Source organism: Callorhinchus milii, unplaced genomic scaffold, assembly GCF_018977255.1.
Source record: "Callorhinchus milii isolate IMCB2004 unplaced genomic scaffold, IMCB_Cmil_1.0 Scaffold17, whole genome shotgun sequence".
Taxonomy (NCBI): domain Eukaryota; kingdom Metazoa; phylum Chordata; class Chondrichthyes; order Chimaeriformes; family Callorhinchidae; genus Callorhinchus; species Callorhinchus milii.
The window spans coordinates 3,120,049-3,130,342 of record NW_024704758.1 but is presented as its reverse complement, the minus strand read 5'-3'; the positions used below and the strand labels follow the sequence as shown (position 1 = coordinate 3,130,342).

General features: G+C 43.6%; 1 long non-coding RNA gene across 1 annotated transcript; it reads left to right on the top strand.

Moving 5' to 3' along the window:
• Window positions 1-6,667: 6,667 nt before the first annotated feature.
• On the top strand, window positions 6,668-9,964 carry LOC103189074. Its single transcript, XR_489033.2, has 3 exons — window positions 6,668-6,775; window positions 7,893-7,953; window positions 9,909-9,964. It is a non-coding gene; the product is annotated as an uncharacterized LOC103189074 (long non-coding RNA).
• Window positions 9,965-10,294: the final 330 nt, after the last annotated feature.

The following is a 10,294-nucleotide window of genomic DNA, read 5'->3' as shown; positions in this document are numbered from 1 at the left end:
CACACACACACACACCAGCCCCCACACACACACCAGCCCCCCACACACACACACACACACCAGCCCCCCCCCACACACACACCAGCCCCCACACACACACCAGCCCCCCCCCCACACACACACACACCAGCCCCCACACACACACCAGCCCCCCCCCCCCACACACACACACACCAGCCCCCCCCTACACACACACACACACCAGCCCCTGCCCCTGACACACCAGCCCCTGCCCCTCACACACCAGCCCCTGCCCCTGACACACCAGCCCCTACCCCTCACACACCAGCCCCTGCCCCTGACACACCAGCCCCTGCCCCTCACACACCACTTACTGCCCCTCACACACCAGCCCCTGCCCCTCACACACCAGCCCCTGCCCCTGACACACCAGCCCCTGCCCTTCACTCACCAGCCACTCCCTCACACACCACTTACTGCCCCTCACACACCAGCTACAATGTCTGTGGGACTTGCTGTGCGCAAACAGTCAATCTTCACAGTATATCCTGTGAAGCGCTTTGAGACATCTCGACGGTGTGATAAGGCGCTACATCAAATGCAAGGACTATTGTTATTATCAAACTATCGCACCCGATTATGGGCACCGGACGTCCAAAGGCAGAACAAGGAGGGAGATAACAATGGGCTGAACAGGACAACTTAGGATAAAATCTTCCCATCGTCCAAGGTGCTACCTTTGAATTCAGGCAATGGATTCAAACGAAATGCACTGTGTTTAGCTCTAGATGTCACTGCAGTAAGACTCCCAATTTGGAAAGATTCAAGGGACAGTACTAAATACTGATTATAAATCTTGACCGTTAAAGGTCTTGAGCAGTCTTTTGGGCAAGTCAATTTCTCGAGAGCTTGCTGATCGAATCGATTCACGTCCCGTTCCGTTTCCAACTGATTTGTCTTCTAAAGAAAATGCAGAAATAATCTACTACCAAGGTATTTAGTGTCCTAGTGAAAGCGTAACTGAACAGGTGGAAAATAATAATATCAAAATAATAATTCTTGCATTTGGTACAGCGCCTTATCGCATCTTCGAACCATCTCAAAAGTGCTTCACAGAATATACTGTAAAAGGAATTGACTATATTTTGTGGGCCAAACGTGGCAGCAGTGTCCCACAAACAGTGGTGGATTAAAATTAAAATGGGCAGTTTCGTTCACGTCTCTGAAAACGAGGAGATCTCCATGTATATAAAATATCATCCTTGGGTAGGGAGACATGAAACGCTTTAACCGTTTAATGTGGTTGCATTAAAAAAAATTCCATTGTAAACACTGCATCAGATATCGATTCTAGTATCGTTTGATCTCGAGTTGCAACGTGCAAAGGCGTGAATCCAGTGAGTAAAAAGGTGCAGACTTATTTATTTGACACCGGTAAAGTCAGCGATGGTGCAGTTACGGTATGGTATGCCTGGTTTGGATCAATTCCTTGCTTGTGATGTTAAAGGGTAAATCAACCCTCACAGGAGAAAGTGGGAGCTTTCAAAGGTGGCTTTTTTTTAGAAAGTGGGAGCTTTCTCCTCTCGTCAGCTGGTTTTGAAGTGAGCTTCAGTTTAGTTCATTCAACAGGCGAAATTTACATCCATAGCCCAGGCGAATACATTGCCGAAGCCTCGACGTTTCAGGAATACTATATTACATATTACATGTTACAGCCAGAGAGCTTTATGCTCCGTGACCGAGTAGGTGAAATTTGCATTGTGCCAAAATAATATGCGCACCTTTTGTGTTAAGGTGCAAAGTCACTTCAAGCTGAAACCATCATCGCTTTCCCCAATCCGGAATTACAGCACAGATCATGCAATTTACAGCAGATCTGTTTTCTGGCCTCGAAATGCTGTCTAAAGGTAGGCAGTGTTACAGTTTGTGATTTTTTTTTAGTATTGTCATTTCAAATAGTTTATAGATAAAGCGTAAAGTGTGTGTGTTTGTTGTGTGTGTGTGTGTATGTGTGTGTGTATTTTTTGGGGGGGAATCCACAAGGTAAAAGGGCTGATCGCGTTTTTTCCAGCGTTTCCGAACATGTTAAGACTATTTTAATCACCAGTTTTGCAGTAACAAGGACACCCTGATGAATAATAAACAAGCAATTCCAATGAAGGCGTGCTGAGCCCTGTGCAGTTGGGTTGCTCCAAAGGTGGCAGAATGCTTTATTGTGGCTTTATTATGTGTTGCTATTATTATCTGTGTATGAAACACACTTGTCTTGTGGGGAGTGCGCGATTTTTTACGTGAGGGAGGTACATTACATGGGCAGGTAACAACAACAACAAGATTCCATTTATTGAGCGCCTTTCACGTCGGGAGGACGTCCCAAGGCGCTGTACAGTTGGGTCAGGACCCGAGCAGGGGGGAAATGGTCAGGGTGAGGGGAGGGAAGGGAGGGAGCGAGGAGGGGGTAGAGAGTCGAGAGGGAGCTGAAGGCACGGTCAAAGAGAAAGGTCTTGAGACCGGCCTTGAAGGAGGAAAGGGAGGAGGCGGCGAAGGCACTGGGGGATGGAGTTCCAGAGCCTCGGGCTGAGAGGCTGAAGGCCCGGCCACCGATGGTAGGGCGGTTGGGGCGGGGGATGTGGAGCAGACCGGAGCCAGAGGAACGGAGGGTATGGGCAGGTAGGTAGGGGGATAGTAGGTCGGAGAGGTAGGAGGGAGCGAGGCCGTGAATGGCCTTGTAGGTGAGGATGAGGATCTTGAATTCGATCCTCTGGGGGATGGGGAGCCAGTGGAGGCGAGCGAGGGTGGGAGTGATGTGGTCGCGTAACCTCCACATGGGTGGCTTGTACAGTGCAAAGTGCACTGCTCACCAGAATATTGTACCTACAGGTATTTTTGCTTGTATGTACAGGCTTGTTCTGCACTGATAGGCTGTGCATAGAGGTACAAGTGTGTGCAGTGTATTCTGTGAAGCGCTTTGAGACGTCTCGAGGACATTTGTATCAAATGCAAGGATTATTATTATTATATCATAGAATCGTAGCATCTTGCAGCACAGAAGGAAGTCATTCGGCCCACCTTGTCCGTGCTGGCTCTTTGAAAGAGTTATTAACTAGTCCCACTCCCCTGCTCTTACCCCATAGCCCTGCAAATCTTTCTTTTATAAGTACCAAGTATCTAATTCCCATATGGAGCTAAAACCAACCCGTGAATCTTGGAAATTGTGAACTATCTATGTAGGTATATATATATATATATATCTCCCCTTGTTTCACATAGAGGATCAATATAGGTCACAGGGTGCATCCAGCTTTCTCAAGCCAGTTTATTAGATTGTGGCAAATCTTTTAATCTGATTTCACCACCTTGCCTTGAACCCCATTCCCCTTTAATTAACTTACTTCCCGAGTACTTGTCCTGATTAATAATAATAATAATAATCCTTGGTGCAGTCCTGTAGCTCAGTGGTTAGAGCACTCGACTCGCAGGCGAGAGACCTGGGTTCGATTCCCAGGCAGGGCGAAATGATGGGTAAGTTTCCTTACTCCACAAGCCTCTGTTTACCTAGCAGTAAGTCAGAACCCAGTTATTAGTCGATTGGTGGATAGCTTTTCCGGAGTAATAATTCCTTAAAAAAAAATTAATAATAATCATAAATTGGTAACTCTTTCCACAACTGTTTGTGGGACACAGCTGTGCGGAATTGGCTGCCGCGTTTCACCCACAAAATATACAGTCAATTCAATTTACAGTATATTCTGTGAAGCCTTTGAGACGTCTCAAAGATGTGATAAGGCGCTGTGTCAAATGGAAGCATTAATATTATTATCCAGTCCTGTAAGTGTGAAGCACAGATATATATAAAATATATATTTTATATAAAATACACAGTCAATCTATTTTGCAATATATTCTATCAAGCGCTTTGACACCTTTCAACAACGTGAAAAGGCGTTATATTAAATGCAAGGATTATTATTATTAGCATTATATATAATATATTTGCGCTTCATTGCTTTACTCAACTCATAAACCATTGTTTTGTCTTTCCGCACCTTTTAAAAAAATGTTTATATAAAATGTTGAGTGACGTTACGGCGGTGGGTAAGAATAGCACTTAATTATTGATGTAAACTTCAGCTCCCAGTGTATAAATTTTTAAGATCAATGTGTATGTGTGAGAGCGGGTGGTGGGGAGGGAGGGGTTAAAAGACCGCACTAATCAAAATGAATTTAAAGGATGATGGGCCAAAGCAGTACAGTATTGATAAAAACTACCCCCTGTGCAGAGTTTGGGGGATATCAGATCGATACATTTGCTGCAGTACAGATAAGCACACACGTTAAATGAATTTGGAGCGAGTTTGCAACCAATGCGCTGGAGATCAACAGGTGAAGCTCTGGTGTTGAGAGATGAGTTGGCACATTAACAGGGAAATCAGTGTCACCGGACAGTGATACCGCCTGACGTTTGGTGTCACTGAGCTTTTTATTCCAATTCGACTTTGTTGCCGTCGACTCCTGTAACTGCACGTCCGGTTCAGGCCGTGTTGGGTGACTGACTGCCTGGCAATCTGAGACTCCATGGCCCATCATGACCATAGCTGTTTTTACACCATATTCTTTGCTGATTCACCCCGTTGCAGGCTTACTGGGGAGACAATGAGTTTGGCAACAGACCAGTGTGCTGAACGTGGTGACAATGTCCCCGTGCTCCAGAGGAGCCAGACAGTGGACCACGAGGGCGTGGAGATTGCAGGCTCCCGTTCTCTCTGGCAAATAGACTCGAGAATGGACAGCGGCACGATTTGTTTGTCTGTGGATGGAAGCGAAGTCGGAAGCGTGGCTGAATGTGCATCCTCTGCAGCTGGGCTGAACGAACACGAGGAGTTGACCGGCCATCGCAACGTCTTTGCAAGACGTGTGGAATTCATCAGTGCCAGCTGTAAGTGATCCGGTCTACACTAAGTCCCGTAGCATAGTACAGAGCACTCGCCTCACAAACAAGAGCATCCAGGTTCGATTCCTGCGTGTGGTGAAACCTTGGATAATATTCTTTATTCCACACGCCTCTGTTTACCTCGTAGTGAGTAGGAACCCGGTTGTTAGTCGATTGGCAGATTGCTTTCCGGATATAATAATCCCTCCAAAAAAGGACTGTTTATGGGAAACTGCTGTGCACAATTGGCTGCCTCGTTTCACCCACAAAATACCCAGTCAATCCACTTTACAGTGGAAATTCTGTGAAGCGCTTTGAGACGTCTCAATGATGTATGTCAAATGCAAAGATTATTATTATTTTATTATATCACATAGATAGATACAATAAAAACCACCGGTGCTTTCACTGTTATGCTGACCATTACTTTATTGTTCACGGTGACTTCCTGCATGGTACAATTTTGAGGCAGTCCCAAGAAGCCATGCTCCATAGATTAAGATATAATTGAGTGAAAGCAGATACTTCCTTTCTACACTGTTCGAAGCGCCTTGAGACATCTCAACGACGTGATAAGGCGCTATATCAAATACAAGCATTATTATATTATTATAAATAACACCTATTTTTCTGTCCTACTTGTGGCTAAAACTTTGAACAGGTAGTTTTGAGAGCTGCCCTTCAGAAGATTCCGTGGATGGCTGTGAGGAGATTGGGATATGCTCAGAAGAGGATGTACTGAATATTACCTTCAAGGTGTGCGACACCGAGGGAACAGGTATTGAGGCTCTGAGTGAGACTGTTTTCATCGCATGCAGCTGGTTTGAAACATTCAGATGACCTGTTCAATGAATTGCACAAGTAATTACAGTTGTAAGGGGTTGAGGGTAGGATGCTGGACTCATTTATGAAATAGGGAATCTAACGATGCTGATCTATAATAATAATCCTTGCATTTGATATAGCGCCTTATCAAGTCTTTGAGATGACTCAAAACACTTCATAGAATATACTGTAAAGTGAATTGACTGTATATTTTCTGGGCGAAATCTGACCTTGGAGTAGCTGATACTGACATAAATTGAATATCTCTCCATTGACCCTCGGGAATTGGGGAGCAGGAAAAATTTCACTCCAAAGGTATCCAAAAAGGAAAATATCTAGTCCTGATAGTCATTATTCTTCAGTTTTACAAGCACAAAAGTAACCAGTCTCTACACACATATAAACCCCCACATTAAACATTAAGCTAAAATTTATAACTAGAATATATTGCATCTTATGTCCATCCGGGAAGAGTTATATCTCATCTTGCACCGTACAGTACATCTTTAAAATTACTCTGATACTTTTTGGACAGGATAATAATCCTTGCATTTGATATAGCTCTTTGTCATGTCCTCGAGACGTATCAAAGCACTTCACAGAATATACCTTAAAGTGAATTGACTGTGTATTTTGTGGTCGAAACGCTTGCGTCCTGCTGAGCTGAAGGTGGCTTTTCTTTTCTTTTTGTTGTTCTTTTCACTGCAGGTAAAGTGCCCGCATCGGTGATCGTTCAGTACTTGCATGACATGACAGGGCAGAGCACTGAGCACGGCCGGCTGCACTCGCTACACAATATGCTTGACCCCGAGAGAAGGGACATATCGATTGACAGGCAAAGTTTCCACTCCACAATGAAAAGATGGATTGTCAAATGTTCTCAGGATGGGTAATCTTTCTAAATCTCTCTTTATAATCTGGAATGCATATAAGTCATAAACTACCCGCGGCTATGTTTACAGTTGTTTATTGGTGCTTTTTTGCCTGTATTTTGCAGGCTTGCCGAGGACGAAGAACCTGCAGATCTCAGAGAAAATCCTTGTATCGCACGGACGGATAGTAAGTGAAATTTTAGACTCAGTTAACAAAGGGACTGGGGAGTAACGCTGTCCTTTGACCTCTGGAACCTGGGGTTGAATCCAGCTCAGATAAATAGGATGAAATGTTCTTCTCTACACAGCCCTAAATGAAACGGGTTTGGGGGTCAGTCTCAATCCCATTACCAGAAGATGTAGGATCTCAGCATTAACCTACCAATCATACCCATCATTTGGAGTCCTGTAGCTGAGTGGTTAGAGCACTCATGAGAGACCTGGGTTCGATTCCCGGTAGGGCAAGTTTCCTTACTCCAAACGACTCTGTTTATGTAACAGTAAATTGTCGATTACTGTAGTCGGTTGTTAGTCGATTGGCGGAATGCTTTTCCGGGGATAATAATTCCTTCGAAAAAACGTAATAATAAATTGGTTACTCAATCCACGACTGTTTGTGGGACACTGCTGTGCGCAATTGGCTCCCGTGTTTCACCCATGAGATATACAGTCAATTCACTTTACAGTACATTCTGTGAGATGTTTTGAGATGTCTTGAAAACATGATAAGGCAGTATATCAAATGCAAGGATTATTATTATTAGTGAGAGAATCTGGGTTCGATTCCCGGGCAGAGCGAAACGTTGGGCAAATTTCCTTTGTCCACGTGCCTCTGTTTACCCAGCAGTAAGTAGGAACCCGGTTATTAGTTAGTCAATTGGTGGATCGTTTTTGTGGGACACTGCTGTGTGATATTAGCTGTCGCGTTTTGCCCACAAATACAGTTTATTCGCTTTGCAGTACATCTGTGAAGCCCTTTGAGACATCTCGAAGACATGATAAGGCGTTATGTCAAATGCAAGGATTATTCATTATTATATTACAGGGAATAATTTGTGAAGCTTACTTTGAGAGACCGTTAAAAGAGCCTGTACAGGAAATGGAAACATTTACATTAGGGAATCTTATTGGTGTGTCGTTCTGTCTTAGAAAGTAGGATTTCACAAAATTAGTTGGTAAATCTCTGCTTTAGATTTACAGATTTCACAATAATATGAGGAACTATTTTACATCACATTATTGAAGGGTATTTCCTTTATTTCGTTCCAAAGTCTTCTCTAACTTTTGTATATATTTTTTAACAGCAGTGAACATACCTAGTGCAATGACGCAGGCAGTTCAAGAAGGAATCGATGGAACAAACCTGTATGTATTTATTTCTGAAAGGAGTTTTTGAGGAGAGTTTTCTACCAGTATCCTGGCCAAGCCAATGATCTCCCAGATAAATTGGTCACTCACTTCATGGCTCTTTGTGGAACATTGCTGTGCGCAAATTGGCTGTCCTGTCACCCACAAATCCGTGGTGCTACACTTTACAGTAAATCCTGTGAAGTGTTTTAAGATATTTCGAAGACATGATCAGGAGCTATATTAAATGCAAGGAATCATCCTTGGATTTAATGTAATGCCTTATCACTTCATTGAGACATCTCAAAGTGCTTCACAGAATATATTGTAAATTTATATTGTCATCATTATTATTATATTGTTATTATTATTATTATCTGAGATCGATGTGACCGAAAACTTTCTTGTTAAAGGGACCGGTAAAAATTCATTTATCAAAAAGCCTTGTTGTTGTTATGGGAGAAGAAGCGGAGGAGCTGAGTCTCAGTTTTGTTCCAATGTTTTGGCGGCAGAGTGTCATGTGTTTGCAAACAAACAAGAAGAGTTTTATTTCTGTTGATGTTGGTAGCATGCTTGCCTCTATGCCAGAAGGTTATGGGTTCGAGCCCTGCATGAGGATTCCAGTACATAATAGGTTTAGATTACTAAGGGAAAGGAACAATGAACAATCAAAGGTGAAGATACTCAACTGGAAGAGGGCTAATTTCAGTGAGTTGAAAAGAGAGCTGGCCAAGGTGGATTGGAAGCAAAGATTGTCGGGTAAAATGGTAAATGAGCAATGTGACGTCTTCAAGAAGGAGATAGTTAGGGTACAGACCAACACATTCCTATGAGGGGGAAAGGTAGGGCATTCAAAGCTAGATCTTCCTGGATGACAAAGAAAATTGGGGTTAAAATGAAACAGAAAAAAGAGGCTTATGATAAATGTCAGGTTCAAAATACACTAGAGAATCAAGCAGAATACAGAGTGTTCAGGAGAACTGAAAAAGGAAATAAGAGGGGCAAAGAGAGAGTATAAAAAGGAACGTTAAAGTCGTCTATAAACACATAAAGAGTGAAAGGATGGTCAAAGCAAGGGTGGGTACCAATTAGGGACCAAAAAGGAAAACTTCTTGTGGAGGCAGAGAGCATGGATGAGGTACCGAATGAGTATTTTCCATTGGTAGGATGCTGCCAATGTCAAAGTAAAGGAGGAGGAGGTAGAGAAATTGGATAGGATAAAAATAGATGGAGAGAAGGTACTTGACAGGTTAGCATTGTTCAAAGTAGAAAAGTCACCTAGTCCGGATGCATGTATCCTAGGTTGCTGAGGGAAGTTGTGGGATGTTTTTGGTGCAGATTAGCTTTTGCTTTCTGGCTACATTAACAGCAGTTCACACACTCACTGTGGTGTTTATTATTATTATCATTAAGAGCCACAGTTGCTTGGCAGGACACCTTCCAAGCAGAGGCAGAAATGCCAGCGGTTGAGTCACATTGAGTGTGTTACTTCAATCACACGCCAAAAGTGACTCTGAAACGCGTATCAGTGCCAGTGAGCAAGCACGACACGTGGGGACGAGAGCAACTTAATATCAATTCTACAAACTAGGGGGCATTGGTTGACCATCTTGCTCCATCCTTTAGATCACGACTGAAGACCTTCCTCTTTGACCGCACTTACGGTCACTTCCTCCTTCCCCCACCCACCCCAGCTCAGCGTCAGGCTTTGCCACTGTTAAGCTCTCCAAGACACTGCCCTGCGTGAAATATAAGTTGCTGTGGTCGTATTATTTCGAGAACTCCTTTTTTTGGGGAAGGAAACACCAGCAGCAAAATCAAAACAAACAAACAAACAAACAAAAAACGTAAATCTCCTGCTAAACGCTCGGTTGCTAAATTATCTGTTGATCATCTACGGCCAGTGAGTCGTAAGGCTGTTGTGTTTCTAACTGTTCACTTAACTCTGGCGCTTTTTTGCTCTGCTTTTGTAGATTCTTACAAACCGCTCAGAACTACCCCAAGAGAATCCCCAGATGCTTATCCACCAGGTGAGCAGACAGACCCCAGAAGTCAGTGCACGTCAGTTGCGTACGGAAAGCTGTTGCATTCAATCTATGTGTGTTAACTGCTGACTCTCAATTCACTCGTGGCTCATTTATATAGCAAGATGTCATGTCAAACTGGTGTTGACTTCTGCTGGCTCTGCTAACTATTTGCTGAGCAGCGTCCAAATGCCAGGTTTAAGATTGCAGGGAGGCAGGCATGAGGTCTGGGGGAAAATGGGACTGAAAGGATTGCTCTTTTAAAAAGTGACCACACAGACAAGATGAGCCAAATGTCTTCTTCTTCTTCTTCTTCTTCTTCGTCTTCGTCTTCT